This window comes from Protopterus annectens, chromosome 2.part2, assembly GCF_019279795.1.
Source record: "Protopterus annectens isolate FY-2018-M chromosome 2.part2, PAN1.0, whole genome shotgun sequence".
Classification (NCBI taxonomy): Eukaryota; Metazoa; Chordata; order Ceratodontiformes; family Protopteridae; genus Protopterus; species Protopterus annectens.
In genome coordinates this window covers 611626850-611645574 of record NC_056730.1, presented here as the reverse complement: position 1 = coordinate 611645574, position 18725 = coordinate 611626850, and positions in this window count along the sequence as shown.

Here is an 18725-nt window from a genome sequence, read left to right as displayed (position 1 = left end):
AAATAGATTCCAAACAGTAGGGGACCCAGCACAGATCCTTGTGGCACACCAGTGGTAACTGGTCTGCAGGTAGAGGTGGAATCCTCAACTTTGACTATATGCGCTCTGTTGGTGAGCCAGTTGGCTACCCATCTAGTCATCTATGGGTTCATTCCCAGCTGTGTGGGTGTCTCAATGATGTCTGAGTGGGGGATTGTGTCAAAAGGCTCAGATAAGTCAAGATAGGCTGTATGTACTATTTTGGTTATATCCAGGGCTTTTGTGACATTTTCAATGAATTCCACCAGGTTTAATAAGCATGATATACCCTTAATGAAGCCAAATTAGATTGGGTCAAAAATTTGAAGGTCACCTATGTCTTTGTTGATAACGTCTATAATGATTCACTCCATATCCTTGCAGATAAGGCTGGTTAGGCTTATGGGTCTATAGTTCCCGGGGTATGTTGCTGAACCCCATTTATGCAAGGGCATTACTGTTGCTGTTTTCCACTCTACTGGAACAAAGCAGTACTTAAATTGTGGTTAAAGAGAGTGCCAAGTGGCTCTGCTAGGTCCTGTTTTAGACCATTTAGCAGACAGCCTCGGATATTATCCAGTCCCATAGTGACTGCATTTTTGGCCATGGACAGTGTAGTTATGACCTGCTCTTTGGAGATACTAGGTAGAGGACTGGTGACAGGGATGCTTTGGGGTATGTCTGATGGGGCAGGTGGGAGTTTGCACCAAATCTGTCTGCTAGCAAGTTAGTGATGTCCTCATGGTCAGTATGAGTGGTATCATCCACTACTACTTCGACACAAAGTTGGTTCTTCCCTTTCCCTTTTAGATATCTGATGTTGCTAAAGAATGCCTCATGATTATCTTTAGCTAGGGATGCTAGTTTAGCTTCATAATTTCCTTTAGAGGACTTTACGAGATATCTAATTTGCTTGTTCAAGCCATGGAGGATGTCCTTCCTCTGCTAAGTCAGTTCCTTCTTGTTCTTAGACATTAGTTTCTTCCACTTGTTTTATAACCTATTTATGCTTGATGCCCACCAGGGTGGCTTGTTTTTTTTTTTTTGTGATGACCTTGTTTTGATCCATTCAGGTACAGCCAAGTCTATACATTTGTACAGGTGTTTATATCGGACATTTGTATACACCTCTGCATAACAGGCATTGTTGACAGTGGTAGCAGGAGGTTTGCAACTATTTATGGCATTGCTTAGGAAGCTATAGTTTGCTTTGGAGGCATTTTTCATCCTTTTTGCTCTGGATGGGGGTCAGGTATGATCATTAATTTGAATGAGACTGAATTCTGATCAGACCTTACCAGGGATTGCAACACACAGGGGGTAGTGCAGAGACCCCCTGTGTTGGTGAGTACTAAGTCTAGGACATTCAAGACCCTTGTGGGGGTGCAGACTATCTGTTCCAGAGCATTTGTATTAACAAAGGCCAGGAACCTTAGGGCAAGCATGTTTGCGCTCTAAGTCGATAGAAGGATAGTTGAAGTTACACATGACCAAGGTGTTTGGCTGTATAGCGAGTGACTCAAGTAGGTCCAAGAAAGTAGAGTGGTTCACATGGTTCATGGGGGGAGCTATAGCTAACAATGATATGGAATGGGGTTTTACCTACAGTAGTTGGACTTGGAGTAGCTCTAGGGAGTTGTACTGTATGACCAGTCTTGAGGTGTATTTGTCTTTAATGAAAATGTATACACATCTTCCTTTGCTTTTTTCATGCTCGTTTTGAGGTCTGAATTTGTGGAAGGCATTGCAGCCTCGTATGGCTAGGGTGCTCTTTGCAGCCTTGAACCATGTATCTGCGACTGCACATACATTTTTATCTTCCAAGGTAAGGAGTGCTTCCAGTGAGTGCAGTGTCTGATTTAGACTCCTTGCATTCAGCAGCATAACCTTGAGTGTGTCTGTAGTGGATTTTTTTTATATTGGGAATGTAGTTCTTCTGACATTTCCTAAAAAAGGCACTACAGGGGAGGCAAGTACGTTTGCCAGTAACTGACAGCCAAGAGGCGACAGGTGAAGACTATCTCTGGTAAAGCAGCATGGTCTGTCAACCATATCTTCCCAGGGTGACATATACTGGATCCCCCTGTATTGACACTAGAAGCTAATTCAATTGTTGAAGTTAATCATTTATTGTTTATACTGAGCCATCATCCTGAGTGAAGGTAGAATGCTGCTTAGGGCTAGAGACATACCTACCTGGGACACATAATCTGAGAGCTCAGTCATGTCTCTCTTTATATAGTCCAACAAGGTTAAGTCTGAAGTCATTCACTCCAACATGGACTATGACAGAGTCATAGCGGTGCTTGCTGTTGAGAGACCTGAGTGTGTGTATGATCTGATGGATCCTGGCAGCTGATCATGGTCTTCTCCTTGTCCAGCATGGTGAGGGGGATATCTGTGTGTCTCACTATGGAGTCGCCTATGACCCGTACATTTGGTTTTGAGGTGTTTTGCCTTAGGGACTTTTTGGGTGAGACACTTTGTGTGTATTATTATGTGTAGTTGATTCTGTTGGGTCTGCAGTGTGTGCAGTAGGTTTGCTCTTGGGAGGTCTCTGATCTTTAGGTAGGCTTCGAACAAGTACCTCCGCATATGTGGGTTTATATGTAGTGAGCTTATGAGCATGAGGTGAAATGTGTGTGCTGACAACCTGTTTGATATCTGGTTTGTTGTTATGTGAGAGAATTGATTCCAAATTCATAGTATAGATACAGCTCTCACATGTTGTATTTGCTTGTTTTAGAAGTAACTGGTTGTCAGTACACATGAGGCAATTGCTACATTGTCTCAGGACACCCATGTCAATCAGGTTGGCTAGAGAAATGGTGGAAAACTGTCTGTCCATTATGGCAGGTATATACTGCAGTAACTAGTGTGGAGTAGGCTAGAATGACCAGGTTTTCCTGTATGACTAACAAAAAGCAGTTAGTTTATGAAGGGATAGAGGTAGAAAACTGCATCAGTGCTTCACAATGCACAACTGAGTTGCTCTCAAAGCAGCAGTGCAATCTATGAGCAGCTCTGGTAAACTGAGTGCAAATCTCTGTGTGCTGAAATACAAGTGAAGTTAAACGATTTTAAAAAAGTAAGCAAAGAGAAAGGCCAAGACTGAGCCTTATTCTAGCCATTCCCAACTCAGACGGGTCCTTGGCTGCACACTTCTGCCACAAGGGTTCAGGGTGCCCTTCTTACTGTAAGATGGCTGGTCTTAGTGCTCAGATGATACAAATAGTCTAGATTCAGCAAGCCTGAATCTAGCCTATGCTATAAAGTCCAGAAGTACTAGAAATTCAAAGTGCAGAAAAGTGCAGTCACAACAGCACAAAAACAGTTTAAATTAAGTAGCAATTCAGTAGAATACTCCTACAAGAGTACAGACCACAACCTTCCTAGTGTGAAATAAGTGATCAGGAACCCAGCTGCATAAACCAGAACTAAGATACTTTCAGAATAACCGACACAATAAGCCTTCAACCAGCAATTCCAGGCTTAGAATGGTGTAGGCTATCCTCTCATGCCCAAAACATCTAGACCACAGACCTTCCTAATGTCAAATAACTGGTTTGGAGCCCAAGTGCTTAAGCAGAATAAAGACACTTAGAACAACAGGCACAATAAGGCTTCAACCAGCAATTCCCAGCACAGAATGGCAGAGGCTACCCTGTCCTTCCACAAGAGTGTAGACTACAAACCTTCTTAATTTAAAACAACTGGCCCAAATGCTTAAACCAAAACTAAGAGGCTTAAAATAATAGTTACAATTTAATGTAGTACCAGACAGATGACAGTGACATCTTTTAATCTATCCACATGCATCATGGCATGGTTAGTATGCCCTGTGTTATTTTGATGAGAAATCCATGTGTTCTGCCAGATGCTGCATGTGTCTGGTGGGTTCATGCAAAAGAGAGCATTATACTGCATTACTGTTATGATGAGTTTGACTACAGTGCTGTCATACAATCCTGAGATCTGAAAGTGATGGCATGTCTATGATGTTCACCATATGTATGTACTGGAAAACATTAAACAGAAAAGTTAGAAAGTAATGAGACACATTGCAGTTCCTTACTTCAGAACCCTTACAAGAGAATACACTATAAAGTACTGACATGATGATGCTATCTACTGTATAATTTGACAAGGCAAATATAAGTGACAGGGACAATTATCAGTTCAACAACACAAATTCAGATATATTAGACACTAATGTAACGATGCACCTTGTGCATCAGACACAAAGCTTTTGTATCCCTGAATCCAAAAGAGAGAAAACAGAGATATGGTACAGTTATCATCACTTGCACAGGTTGTTGTGGTGGTGGGGGGGGGGGGGGGGGGCAAGAGGTCTAGGCTGACACAAAAGGTCAGTGAGTGTGTGTGAGTATGAAAGGGAAGAAGGCAGGTTGAACCATGTAACTGTTGTGTGTGTGTGTGTGTGTGTGTGTGTGTGTGTGTGTGTGTGTGTGTCTGTAGAAGTTCTCCATGCGAAAGTGGTGTGTGGAAGTCTACATGAACACAGTCAAGCTCAATGCTAGCTCTGCATCTTGATATGTTGGACAGGTATGAGCTGTGCATGCCAGAGTTAGCAGTTCATCGTTATTGCCCCTGACTACAAGAACTGGCTCGGGCAGGAGCTAAACTGGCATCTACATGCCCAAGGTCAGATGCAGTGCTGCTACCTGAACATGACTGATGTTTGCTGGATGTGTTCCCTTCAGGGGAATGTCCAGGACCCAGGACCACTACCCCATGGCCAGTTATTTCTGGGTGTGGACAGCATATTCACTGATGGACTGGCGGAAGTACCGTCATTATGGGACAGTGATCGGGAACAGCCATGTTGGTTATCAGCTGTGGTTGACCTATGCTCACAAGGATGCCTTTCCCCTCCCATTAGGCGTTCCATCACAACCACTGCTCATTCCATAACAGACACCCCTTGGTCCATCACATACACCCCTCATTTCAACATGCCACTCATCTGATCCAGTGAATCAGCGACATGGTGGAGCCAGTCAAGCATGTTAGCCTATGCCACATCTACAACCCTGACCATTTATGTAAAGTGCCTTTTTGAACATGCTTTGCCTCCATGACGGCCTTAGTGCCTTTTTGAACATGCTTTGCCTCCATGACAGCCTTAAACATATGTTCAGTGACACAGAAAGAGACGCCTGCACCAAGTGGAGTATGGACAGCAGGCCCCCTCCAAACACCCCTATCAACCCTCCTGCATGGCACCTCACCAACACTTTGGCTATGATCAGACTCAATAGGCACTGAAGCTGCAGTAGCCACACTTCCCTGATCAATGTTCTCACACTCCACCTGTCCAATATATGTGGGTTCAGTGGACTGGGTAGGCATAGGCCTACTAGCTGTGTCCAAGGAAAATAAAGGGGATGACTGGATGTCAACCTCCGTGTCAGATTCAACCTCTGCACACCCCGACTGTGCTCGGTTTCACCACCATCATCAGTGTCTGATGAGGTGCTGACATCAGGTATCACAGAGCTCACACCCCCACTGTCATGATCACCTGTAATATAAAGGGAGAAACACAGGCATACATTAATACCTGCAATACTATGGTGCAATATATGCTAAACAACTAACAGTTCAACTACTATTACGGACAGTACAGCAATACACACAACAGGCCTACAATGACACATTATGATATTTGTTTAAATTGATCTGCAGTACTGACATACATTTATTTGACTTACTGCAGGAGGCATACATCACTGGATTCCCGATGGTCCTAAAATAAGTTAAGCATGAGGTAAGGGCAACATCATCACATTTAACAGTAAGACAGGAGGTAATACATGTACTCCTCTATATCTGCATTAATTGTACATTCAACAAGAACATGGCTGACAACTCCAAATTAAGTTTATCACAGTGCCAATCTTCAATCCCCCTCCCCCCCCAAAAAAAGAGACGTGACACAGAAATAACTTTGATTTCAATTGTTTTACTATACAACATTATTAAACTGGTCATATAACAAAGCTTACCTGATATATCCTCTTGGGTTTTCAGAAGGAGTGGTACCCACATCAATGACATGCTGTGGCCCACTCTGATGTTAGCTCTCATGTTAGATATTCACTAGGAACTCTTCATTGGGAGTAAGAGGTGGTTCTGTAGCAGGCCCCCTCCTGGTTAACCTTTGGTCTCGGGCAACAGCAACTGCTAGCCTCTGTGCAGAGGTGATCATGTCAGTGGCCCTGTGGCACACCTGTTCATATGTCCAGCTGTGGCTGTCCCCAGAACTGATGCTGGCAACAATCTGCTGCCATACTCGTAGCCTTTCTTGCATATTGGGCTGACCCCTTCACAGCAGAAATGCCCCATGTTCATGAACAGCATCACTGAAGGAGGGTCTGCTCCTGACTGACATTGTTTGCGTCCTAAAAGACAACAAAATGATAATACATATAAGTATCACCTAACTACAAAGTAACTGTTTCCAGATAAAACAGTAAAGGTAGACAGTCAGTAGTACCCACTGTAAAAACATAAAACACTCTACAGATGTGAAATACTAACAACAGGCAGGATGCAAAACAAGGAGAGTAGCAAAAGCAACATATCTTTATATGTGCAGAAAATGGACTCAACTGCGCTCCCCCCAAAAGAAGAGTCCGTTCTAGTTTGTGACATATCAGTAACTTTTCTTTGCTCCCTCCCTTGCACAAAAAAACAGGCACATGAACAATTGTGCTAATAAAACATCTTTGAAATGCTCAACATGCTTTCAAATGACCTGTCCCTGAAACATTTGTACATATGTATCACACAGCTTTCTATTTTCATGTATTGTTAATCATGTGTACTTCTGAAATGGCTTGACAAACATGGCCATGTCATCAGTACACTTCTAATGCATACAGATAAAAGTGTAAAAGCCTTTGCTAAACATTATTCATTATTATATTCCAGCACATGCATTATGTAGGTAACAAAATGGGATCATACCTCCTGGAGTTCAATATTCCCCTGTAAAGATATCTTTGGAACAAATTGGCTTTTGTGAAGTCCTGCAAATGTAGCAAGTGTCCTCACCATCAGTTTTGCAAGCTACACATTTGCTTTTTTTATAATGGAGTGGATTGTTAATGGATTTCATTTGTCTTAGTCTGTGTTTCAGAGATGCTAATTACAACAAAAGCAGCTGAACTGCTTGCTAATCAACCAATTAGTGGAGCTAGTTAACAAGTTATAAAGCAGTCATGTAGACTCCATGCTGTTTTTTTTCTGTGGATTTCAAAAGTAGTGGAGTACAGGCACAGAAAGTCTCTATAGACAGAATGTTAGGAGCTGCTGCTGCTTAACTCCATTTGTATGTGCGACAGGCAATGCTGCTGCCAAATCAAGTGTGTCATTAAGACGTGTGCAAAATGGAGAGCTATGTATGGGATGATTTTTTATTTTTTTTGTAGGACAGGTGTCCATTTTTTTTTTTTGAGAGAGAGGAATGTTGGGGAAGGAATGTAGAAATATCTGGGGGAGGTAAGTTGGGTAGGTGAGAAACAACTGCAGACAGACAAGACAAACAAGACAAGAGACAGGGAAGGTGAATGGCACAAGAAGTGAGTGAACACCATGGATAGGGAGAGGGTGGGAAATGCAGGTTCCATGCACATCAATCTGGTTGACAGTGAGAATCTAGTCCTCGCCCAGTGGACTGTCACCACTGTCACCTCACTGCTCCTCTGGCTGCAGTGCCCTTCTGTGTCTTCTACATTTGTTCTGAATGAGGATGGAGAGCAAGTGCTCCATACGATATAGGAATGAACCCACAGTGCGGCACACAAACCTACATACCATTCTTGGCAGTTCCTCTTGGGTGATAAAGTCACCACCTCTACCACTGCTCCTGGAGGGAGCCATACGCCTATTCTCTGGGGGCAGAACTACCTGAGGGGCAAGGTAGTGCAGGGGCAGCAGAGCGGGTGCTACCAGGTTGCACACCAGACATGCTGGGCAGCAGTGCTGTAGCCAGTGGAATGAGGGGCAGCTGGATCCTGTGGGACAGGCCTACCCCACTGTGCTGTGGGAAAAAAACAAAGAAATAAAAACATTTAAAAAAAAAGAGAGAGAAGATAAGGGTTGGGGCTGACAAAAAAAGGGGAGAACATTAGTAACTTCGTATGTGACATACATAGCACTGATACAATTATCTGACTCCATTCTATTACTTTTAACATTACAAACTCCTAACAAATTTCTTCATTACTTTTAAGACTACTCAGTTCATAGCAGAGGCACACTGTAGTACAGATTGCAACCAACAATCCTTGATGTGTGCATATATTGCACATATGTGTGCTCCAATTATACAGATTACAGTTTACAGAAAGCCATTTGTGCCACTGGTATAGAGATCTGAAGTTGCATTGCAATAATGATGAAAACATAACAGTATTGTATGTTTTGGAAGTGTGGTTTTTGAACCCACAACCACTGACTACTCTCTAATACTCTACTGTTATTTTGTCATACAGAGTACTGCATGCATACATTCCTTTTAGAGTTTAGAGATGCATGCTCATTGTTATTTGAGAATATAGAACTGTTGCTTCGTACTACAGACTAAGGCATGCATACTTTCCTTTACAGCTGACATATGCATGCTCAGTTTGATACAACTGTTTTAAATACCAGCAAAGCCGTCTTTAACTTTTAATGCTACTAAATTACCATAAAAATAATTTTTATTATTAAATTACTATTTAGAGCAGTACTGGTCTGATGCATACATACCACATGCTTTAACAAATGTGCAGCATGAGACCTAACATTCAAGGCTTGCTCCATGGCAGCTGTGGAAAAAAAAACAGAACAGAGTACCATTATGAATACCAGTATTGCCTATATTCAACTTTTAGCTCTTACAATTCCTTATGGAAACTGATATTTACACATCTGTGGCATGTCCCCTGTACTAAATTCCCAATCCAGTGGTCAAGGGTATCCCACTTCCTCCTTTAGAGGTCATCAAAGTGATGTCTGCATTGCTCACCAGTGCGGGGGATACCGGTAGCTCTGTTCAAAGTCCTGGCAATATAATTCCAGGCTTCAGACTTGCATTCTGAGCCTGAATAGTCTTGCTGCAGTAACCGGGGCCCATGCTCCTTAACTAGCAGTCCAATAAAGACTTTGGACTCCTGAACACCCCAAATCTGTGCCCAAAAGCACACTTCCTCACCAGCAATACCAGACTTATCTACCATAGCTCAAGCTCAATGTAGAATGAGCATTTCCCAACAATTGCATTTTATATCCTGATATTTTTCCACCAAATGTACATTTTGCACTTACTGATAGTGAACACATTTTGCTTTTTCAACATTTAAAAACATTGCACACCACTTATCATAGCACAGACACGGTAGATGAGGGTGGGCACTGCTGGGTACTGTGTTTGGCTGATGTTGTGATACGCAACAGTGGCAAGCACTACAATTTCAAAATTATTTGGTATACAGGCACTTGTGTAAATGGGCTAGTCAAATGGACCATGTCTACGGTTCTCCTACACTTACAGCTGTTGCCACAAGAAGGTTGAAAAGCAATTGTGTATGTTGCACTTCATTGCTATAATCTGCAATCTCACAACAATAAATCAAATTTCTTACACCCTGTACTAGAACCCTAGACCATCTGCTCTCCACAACTACTGCTTCCACAAGATTAGTGACATGATATGCCCTCTTATTATTCACTGTAAAGTTCTCACTGTTAATCACAGCACTAGACCACTTACCATGTTTGTGTGATGGCCAATAGTATTAATTGAATGCATCCGGTTTATGTTTGTGGTTGTCTGGCTCATGTCTGCCACCTGGGTGGTACATTCCTGCAGTTTGTGTACTGCTGTGCTTTGCTCAAACCAAATGAGCACAGCAAAACATGTTGTGTTAAACAGTGCATCGTGTAAACACTGGCCTCAAAAATAAAAATAAATAAATAAATAAATAAAAGGAAACTTTGCATCGCATTTTTGAGCTGTTCCTTGTAAACTGTGTGGTTTTCTGAAAAATCACTGAAGACTGAAGTCAATACATAATGACATACATTTCAGTTTTGTACTTCATATCCTTCAAAAAATGCATGCTAACACAAATTCCATTATTCTACCTACTTTCTTACATTTGTAAGAACAATATGTTAAATCTTTCCCTATTTTTGTCCATTTGTCCCCCCATTATTTTAATCTTTGTCTAGTTTTTAACACGTTGGAAGGTATGATCCACATTCATATTACAGGTTTTATGGCTAGCAACAATGGTGCAAGCCGCGCAATCTTGCTTACATGCGCTGCACATCATTAATATGCATGGCGTGATGCCACGTGATGAGCAGTGTCACTTATATGAAAACATCCTGTGTAGGCTCTGTGTGGAACCTACATAGAATTTACTGAATACAGACCTATGTTTAAAAAAGGTACACTGATGGCTGGTGTCTAACCAGCAATGCATGGCAGACATTTACATTTATTTGCCCATTATATATTCAGATATGCATGCTATTCATAATTATGCAAATATCTCCAAAAGTGAGTGCCATTTACAAATGTAGTTTGCAGCCAAGTGAAGATTACATCTGTCCAAACAAAAGTCACACCGATAGTTGGGGGTCTGTCTCATATGGTTGCAGAGATATTGATACTTGTTTTCATAATTATAAAAAGCAATTGTAAATATGAACTAATTACTTGTTCAATATAAAACTACTTGTTTGTCTAGCTGACACATTAATATCACTGTAGTTAAGAGGAGTGTGTGGTGAATAACTTTTGTATATTAACTTTTTAGAAACTTTTATCATTTCAAAGATATATATGCTTGTTTAAAGCTAGATTGAAAACATGCATTTTCAGAATGTTAGCTCAGGTGAAGGCTGTCCAGGCAGGTGTCAGAAGGTTTGAAATCCTACTTAGTCTAGGTGTGACAGAATTAAGCAAAGCAGTACATATAAAATGGGTCTTTGCTGTTGTAAACAAGGGGGAAACTGCTGCCACCTCCAAATCTTATTTGAAGTGCTTTCTTAAGAAATGTTCACTTGCTGTATTTCTCATACATTCTAGTTCAGTCAGATGGTTTCATTGTAATTATGGTAATAATTGTACTGTATCAATAGGTTCATAACATTTAATGATTATTTGTAAACTTCAACTTGTATTTTAAAACAAATTAGCATTATGTTGAACCACCATGTAAACTGTTATTTGTAATTTTTTTGGTGATTTCCAGAAATTTCCTCCATTTCAGCATTTTAATTCCAACCTAGTCAGTATTTATTGCTGCAATAGTTAAAGTAGTCATTCATTCATATCACACAAGAAGCAATAATATCACATAGCATCAAGAAGTAGTTAGTAAACTTCAGTCATTCCAATTGTGCCCGCGTGATATTTAACACTGCTTATTAGCAATTTCTGACTCAATGATTTAATGCTTAATTTTCTATAAGCGAAATAAATGCAACTGGATTACAACACCGATGAGTACATTTTGGGCCCAATTCATGAACGTCTATACCTAATGCTGTTATCGTGTATGGATCACACACACAATAGCTCACTATTTTGTATTCATTAAACAGCTCTGCACTTAGGGAAGAACCTCAAACCAAGGCTAAGCAGCATAATATGCTATTGAGAGCAAACATAGCCAAATTAGATGCTAATTAATCAGTCCAACATGGTGGATCTATTCAGGAACATATGAAGTAATGGTGTATACTCAATGCACCATTTTGACCCAAAATCCAAAACTCTCTGGATTATAGCTATGATTACACTTAGAAAAAATGTTTGGGGTTGCTGCTGCCATCATTAACTTGTGTGTGCAACAGGCTTCAATTAAAGGTTTTGCTGCTAGACTTCAGCCAAGAAGGAGAAGGGTATTTAGACCCAGTCTGACTTATCATGGACTGCATGAAATAATAATTGTAGAGTGATGGTGGGTGGACAGAGAAACATTAAAGAAAATATGCAACCTCTGCCACCCTCACTTGAGACCCCAGGGAAATCATGGATAACCCATCTCAGTGGAAACAAAAGTATGTGTAGCATTATGTATACTAACTACAGATACTTTCTAGAGACCCATAGGGGATATATTAGGGGTGTCACAAGACTCAGCCTCTAGAACATTACATCAGTTTCTAAATGCAATATTACAACATGCAAGGGAGAATATCTGTTTCCCATGCACCCCATAGGAGAGAACAAGAACCATGCAAGAATTTTATGTAACAGCACACTTCCCTGAAGGTTTGGGGGGGCCATAGATTTCACACACATAAAAATAAAAGGCTCACCCAGTGTACAGGGAAGGAGGTACATAAACGGGGAAATGATACCACTCTATAAACTATCAGGTTGTCTGTAATGCCCAATGGATAATCTACAATGTCTGTGCAGTCAGTCCAGGTAGTTTTCATGATTCACACATATGGCACACCTTTGGACTATACACAAGTGTGCTAGGAGTGACTTTACACAAGGGCATCTAGTCGGAGATGTAGGTTATGCACAGGAACTTTGCTCAAGTCATCCATGAGAAACCGACACAACTCCACTGAGCAAGGATACAGCAATACCCATACTCAAATGAAGAATACCAGAGAATGTGCATTGGGCCTGCTCAAATCACATTTTCTGTGTCTAGACACATCAGCAGATACCCACACTATGACCCAGCCACCTCTGCCAAAATACTCACAGTCTGTGCCATTTTGCACAATATAATTCTCAGGAAACAGCTTCAACAAGAACACCATGGGGCAGAACCACATTTTTGGGGACCACTGGCAGGGCCAGCACCTCTAGCAGAAACAGATGAAGAGTCTGAAGAAGAACCACCAGGTGCAGATGGTGCTGGCAGAGATAGATGTGCACAATATGCCATGGCTCTGGCTAAGATGCAAAGGTAGCATACACACTGACTACCCAAGTGAAAACCTAAGCTCTTAAGCACATATAAATAGTAAAATGTATGCCTGCAAGAGTCCACAACCTTTACTTAACCATATAATGGTTGTGTTCTCTTAACATCAGACAGCAACAACCCCCAAGGACACATGTTGTAGCTGCAGTATTAATAAGGTAAGTATGGAACAGTTGTTACAGTTTATACCCTGCCTGCATGGAGTGCTAAGGCACTCAGGTTTTAGTTAAAAAAATAAAATAATTCCTTGTTAGAAACTGTAGCAAATGTTGTTACAAATATAGCAAACAGTTGCTACAGTTTAGACCAGACAACCAGCACTACAGTGCTCAGGTTTGAATGCAAAAGCAGGAGAGTCAGGTGTATGGCACAGAAACGGGATCAGAATGTTGGGAAGGAGAGAGGGAGGCATGTTCTGTATCTGGCCATCTGGTGGATGCACTCATCAGTGTTGTGAGTTAGTTTTTTTTCTAAGAATCCAGAGAAAAATGAGCCAAGACCAAAGCCAATACCAAACAAAAAAGTCCTGAATAATTTGTAGTAGTCACCAGCCAGAAAAACTTTATTGGTGTAAAATCCTTAACGCTGAAATTGTACAAGGCGTTTTCATCCGAGTGTCAACCAGACCTCTTCAGAAATCAAAACAATTGACACAAATGTAATTGCTCTTATATACCCTAAACTTGATTAAACAATTAAGCTAATAAACTTGAAAAATCACTAGACAATTAATTATTAGTAACAAAATGGTGAGGAAATGAAATACATAGAAACAAGACATATACCCAACTTCTCATCATTTAAAACCATACTTAAATATGCATAAATATGCATAAATATTTAAAACCAACTTTCTTGTTTGGTATTAGTTTTTTTTTCTCTTCACTTGAAGAACTGAGGAGGTGAGGCAGTAGTTTAGAGTATTGGCTGGACTGGCTGGCGCAGTGGTGCAGTGGCTGCATTGTCGCCTCACCGCAAGAGGTCCTCTGGTTTCATTCTCAGTTGGGGTGCCTTCTGTGTGGAGTCTGCATGTCCTCCTTGCATTTATTTGGGTTTCTTCTGGGTGCTCTGGTTTCCTCCTACATTACAAAGACATGCATCTGGAATGTATCTCCCCAGGCCTCACCTGAAAATTGGCTTTGTTCCAAGTCAGATTTTCCCAATAAACAAATAATAAATAAAAAGCTGTGCTTCTAGTATAAAAGAAAAAAACGTCCATGGCCAAGAAACATTAATATTAGATTGCTCACAAGTGTGAACATTAACATATGTACCTCCTTTTCATTATTCTGACAAATTAATATTGAATAAATTATCATAAAAAGTCCTTTCTTACTTCACATGTTAATTTCAGTTATTTGTGACATGCTCCACTGCTATCTTCTGGGGTAAATGCAGTTGATACACAACTCTGCAGAGTGTGTAGTATGATATGCAGGGGGTTGAATTTGGTTGCAAATGACAACTAATGGCAATAACATGTCCTTTTTAGATATGGAGGACACAGCAGTTGCAGGATTAATTTCTACTTCTGTCATTTAACTGCATCAGACAGGAGTGGCTTAGGCAAAGAAAGTAATTATGGCACCGTCAGAGGGACACATTTTTAAGGTCTCATGCTCCAAGGTTGAGGAACCATACTCATTGCAATAAGAAAGTGCTATAAGCCCTTCAATAGTGTTCTTCATAATACAAATGATATGCCTGTTTCTGTGGCATCAGTGGTCAATATGCAGTGTTTTGATATCTATCCTAGCATGTGTTTAAGTCTGGTAAGATGCAAATGTTGACTATGTCACTGATTGCTCACAGGCATTATTTATTTCCCAAATAATAATGCGTATTGCATGTCTTCATCCAAACATTTATGTATTACTGCAATTCTTTTCTTCACAATGTAGAGCTTTGCAAGAGATGAGGGCTTACATAACATTTCTTATTGTATGGAATGCTGCAATATTATCTGAAAGTGTGATTGGGACTGTGTTATGACACATTTTTGTGTGTTTCTGCTTTTCACTACTTGTTGTTATGGTAATATTTGTTGTAATTTCCTGTGAGAATGCCCAGTATTATCCATCCATCCAAACCGCTTTTCCCATTTTTTGTACATGGAGTAGGGGCATCATCTCAATAGTGCCAAACATCTAGTGCCAAGGTTTACAGTGCCAGGTGGCTAGCCCTGCCGTAGTAGTTCTTCCCACCACACACTTGCACGCACACTCACTCATATGGCCAAATCAGAGTGTCCAATCCACCTACTGCATGTCTTTGGAATGTGGGAGGATACCGGACCACCCGGAGAAAACACACTCGAACACAGGGAGGACATGCAGACTCAGCACAGAAGGCACCCTAGCTGAGAATTGAACTGGGGAACCTCTTGCTGTGAGGCAACAATGCTATCTGCTATAGTAAATATGTGCCATTTATGAACAGAGACCTTAAATTAATGAAATGTCATTAGAGCTGTGTTGTGATTTGTCACTTATGTATTTTAAGTGTTATGGTAGTGTGTAGCATTTACATGAACATACAAAACATGCTTGTCTACTATATGTTTAAAGGTAATGTACCCCCCTTTCTATTGTTGCAAATGACAACAAATGGCAATAACATATCCCTTTCTGATGTGCATGACACAACAGCTGTATAGTTAATTTCTTCTTTTTACTGGACGAAGTGGAGAATACAGCAGTACTTCCAGTAAGCACAAATAAATTCATTGTATGTACGTGCCATTTACAATAACTGTAGTCTCTGCAAATATCCCTTAACATATCTGCTGTCTTGGCTAACTGTTATCTCAACTCAGCATTGTTACATCAATATGGAAGTATTTATGTTAAAAATGTCCTTTGTGACAGAAGCACATTTGACTGCATGCTGTGCATACATTTTTCCATTTACCCTCCCCTCTTACTTATTTCTGCAATAATCCCATTATATTCTGCTTACCTTCTCTCCATTTAACTTCCCATGCATATTAATTATTTCAATCAACGTTCTCTTACTTTGTATAAGCTGTACATACATACTCACTTATTACATTTACCTTTTGTTTACATATATGTGTTCAGGCTTCCCTGTACCTTTTCATGGCTGCCAACATTTCTGATGGCCACAAAAAGGTGCTGATAAATGTGTACACTTGATGAGCAGCATGCATATTCAATGAGAGCTGCTGCTCATTACACTAACACACATAAATCATGTAGGCTTAGCATGTAATATAAATGCATTTCATGAATCCTAGGATTTGTCTCTCTTTTCTCCTTTTTTTCCTTTTTAGTTCTAACCTTGTTATGTTAGTTTTTTTTTTTTTGCTGCAGTTACTAGCACCCAGGGCAGCTCAGCCACAAACCTCCCAGGTGCAGGACAGATCTGTACCTCCTCCTTCCTGCCAAAGGATGTCTTCATAGTATATGAACTCCCGTGGGCCTAATGGTCCAAAGCAGCCTGCTAGACAAGCATCATATGCTTCAAGACCTGGTTATGGCAGCAGGTGACAGGACAGTGAAGATGCATTTACTCACAACCCAATATCTCCTCCATTGAGAACAAGACTTGGTGGTCAGAAGCTTTCACCAATACACTGTCAGGGTCTGCCCTCCAGGTCCATCAGAGAGGGGGGATAATTGAGGTCCTTTAGTTTGGGGTTGTGCCTGCATCACAGATCTCCTCATCCTTCCCTTGTGTCTGCTATATGTATGCCTTGTCACCCCCCCCCCCAAATCAGTCGACCATAGTATTTCTGTCTGCCTTGTCTGTTTCTTATGTTTCTGTCTTTCTTCACTCTTCCCTAACCCTCTATCATACACCCACTGCCCTTACTTTTATCCCAATTTACCCTCTTAAAAATGGATAAAGGAGGTCCTGCCCTCTCAAAAAAGCATAGTGCTTCTCCTCTCTCACCTTCGCCAGCACAATCCTCTTAAAGTATTCCTTATGTGCTTCACGTGTCTTCTCTCTCCTGCCTACTTCCAGCTCTCTTATCTTTTCCCTTTCCAACCTTATGAAAGCTCAGACAAGGTGTCTGTGTAAGGAAACCCTAAAACAGTTTGGGTAAGTTGCAAGCCAGTGGCACTCATCTTTGCACTGAACATGTTCTGATGTAAATTCTCGAGAAATTCTCCCAGGGTCCCTTGCTAAAAATGCCCAATACCCCTCATGGCTTTACATATATACAAATTCTTATGCACAAAACTACACTGGGTTCTATTCATTTTATACCACTTTAGATGTGCAAAACTGGTGTAGGCATTTCATCACAGGGCTGAAATCTTCCCAAGTTAATGCAACTTCTCACAGATGGTTATTATGCTCATATGCAGAGCTGGACTATGAAAACCACCTGTTATTTCTTATCTTTACATATCTATATATGTAGATGTGTACACACACACACACACACACATATATATATATATATATATATATATATATATATATATATATAGAGAGAGAGAGAGAGAGAGAGATAGCTATAGATATATAGATACACAAATACACACACACACACACACACACACACACACACACACACACACACACACCTGCATTTTGGAAGGCAAAAATGGTCATGTGGCCAGCACAGTTACTCTGTTAACAAATGTAAAATAAAATAAAATATAGTTTCACTTTACAGCTAGATACTTTCTATCAGTGGTTGAGCATCTCATTTATGTGTTGCTCAACTTCCTCCTGATATAGGATGCTCCTCACCTTAAATGTCTTAGGATGACATTGCACCTAAACCCTTTTCTGACTCATCATATATAGGGTAAATTATGTAGTAAAATTAGGCACCACTAACAAAGGTTCAGAACACAGGATCCATTCTAGTTCATTAAATGCTATAAGTGCCTCAGGAGATCAATGCACCTTGACAGGAGCTTTCTCTCTTTTGATATCTGTCAGAGTACATGCAATAGTTACAAAACTAAGCAAAAACTTTCTTTAGAACCCAGCTAGTCAAAGAAAAATAATTCACCCTTTTTTTAGTGGAGGGTACAGTACAGTACTTATGACCATTATTTCTTCTAGTTGTAGTCTCACCACCCCCTCCTTTTATAAGGAAGCAGCAGTATTCACAAACATAATTAGACATCAGATGTCAATATAGATGTCTGGGGTTCCACGTTTGCAGCTCTGTGATTAAAAACACTGTTTTTTCTTTCTTTGGCAAAATGAATAGTGGTATCTGACAGTATTTCTTTGTCAAGTCCAATGCTGTCAAAATGTTATCTTTCCTAGGTTTACTTGTCAACTCATCAATTCTTCCCATGGACTATCTATCAGATTTTGAAATGTTTGATTGCTAAAGTCATTACAGAATCTAATACTTCTATCACATTTAAGAACTAGCATCACTGGGCTCCTCAGTTTTCTCTATAACTCTTCTATGTCTCATAACTTCAGTATCTTTGAACTTCTCTGTTTGTGTGGCTCTGATACCATGTAACGTTCCAGTCTAACCTTCATTCAGGACACTGTCTCTATATTACATTATATCAATTAAGTTTTCTTAGGCATTTCTGAAAGCTACTCCTTTATTTTTTAAAAGAACATCTCTGACGTACTGTTTTTTTTTTGTACTTTTGACAATTATTGCTTTAGCTGTACTTAAGGTAGAGACTCTCTGATATCACCTTTATAAATGTCAGCTTGCAAGCTCACCATTGAACTTGTCATTTCATTTTGTGGCTTCAGTACATAATGTTATAGATT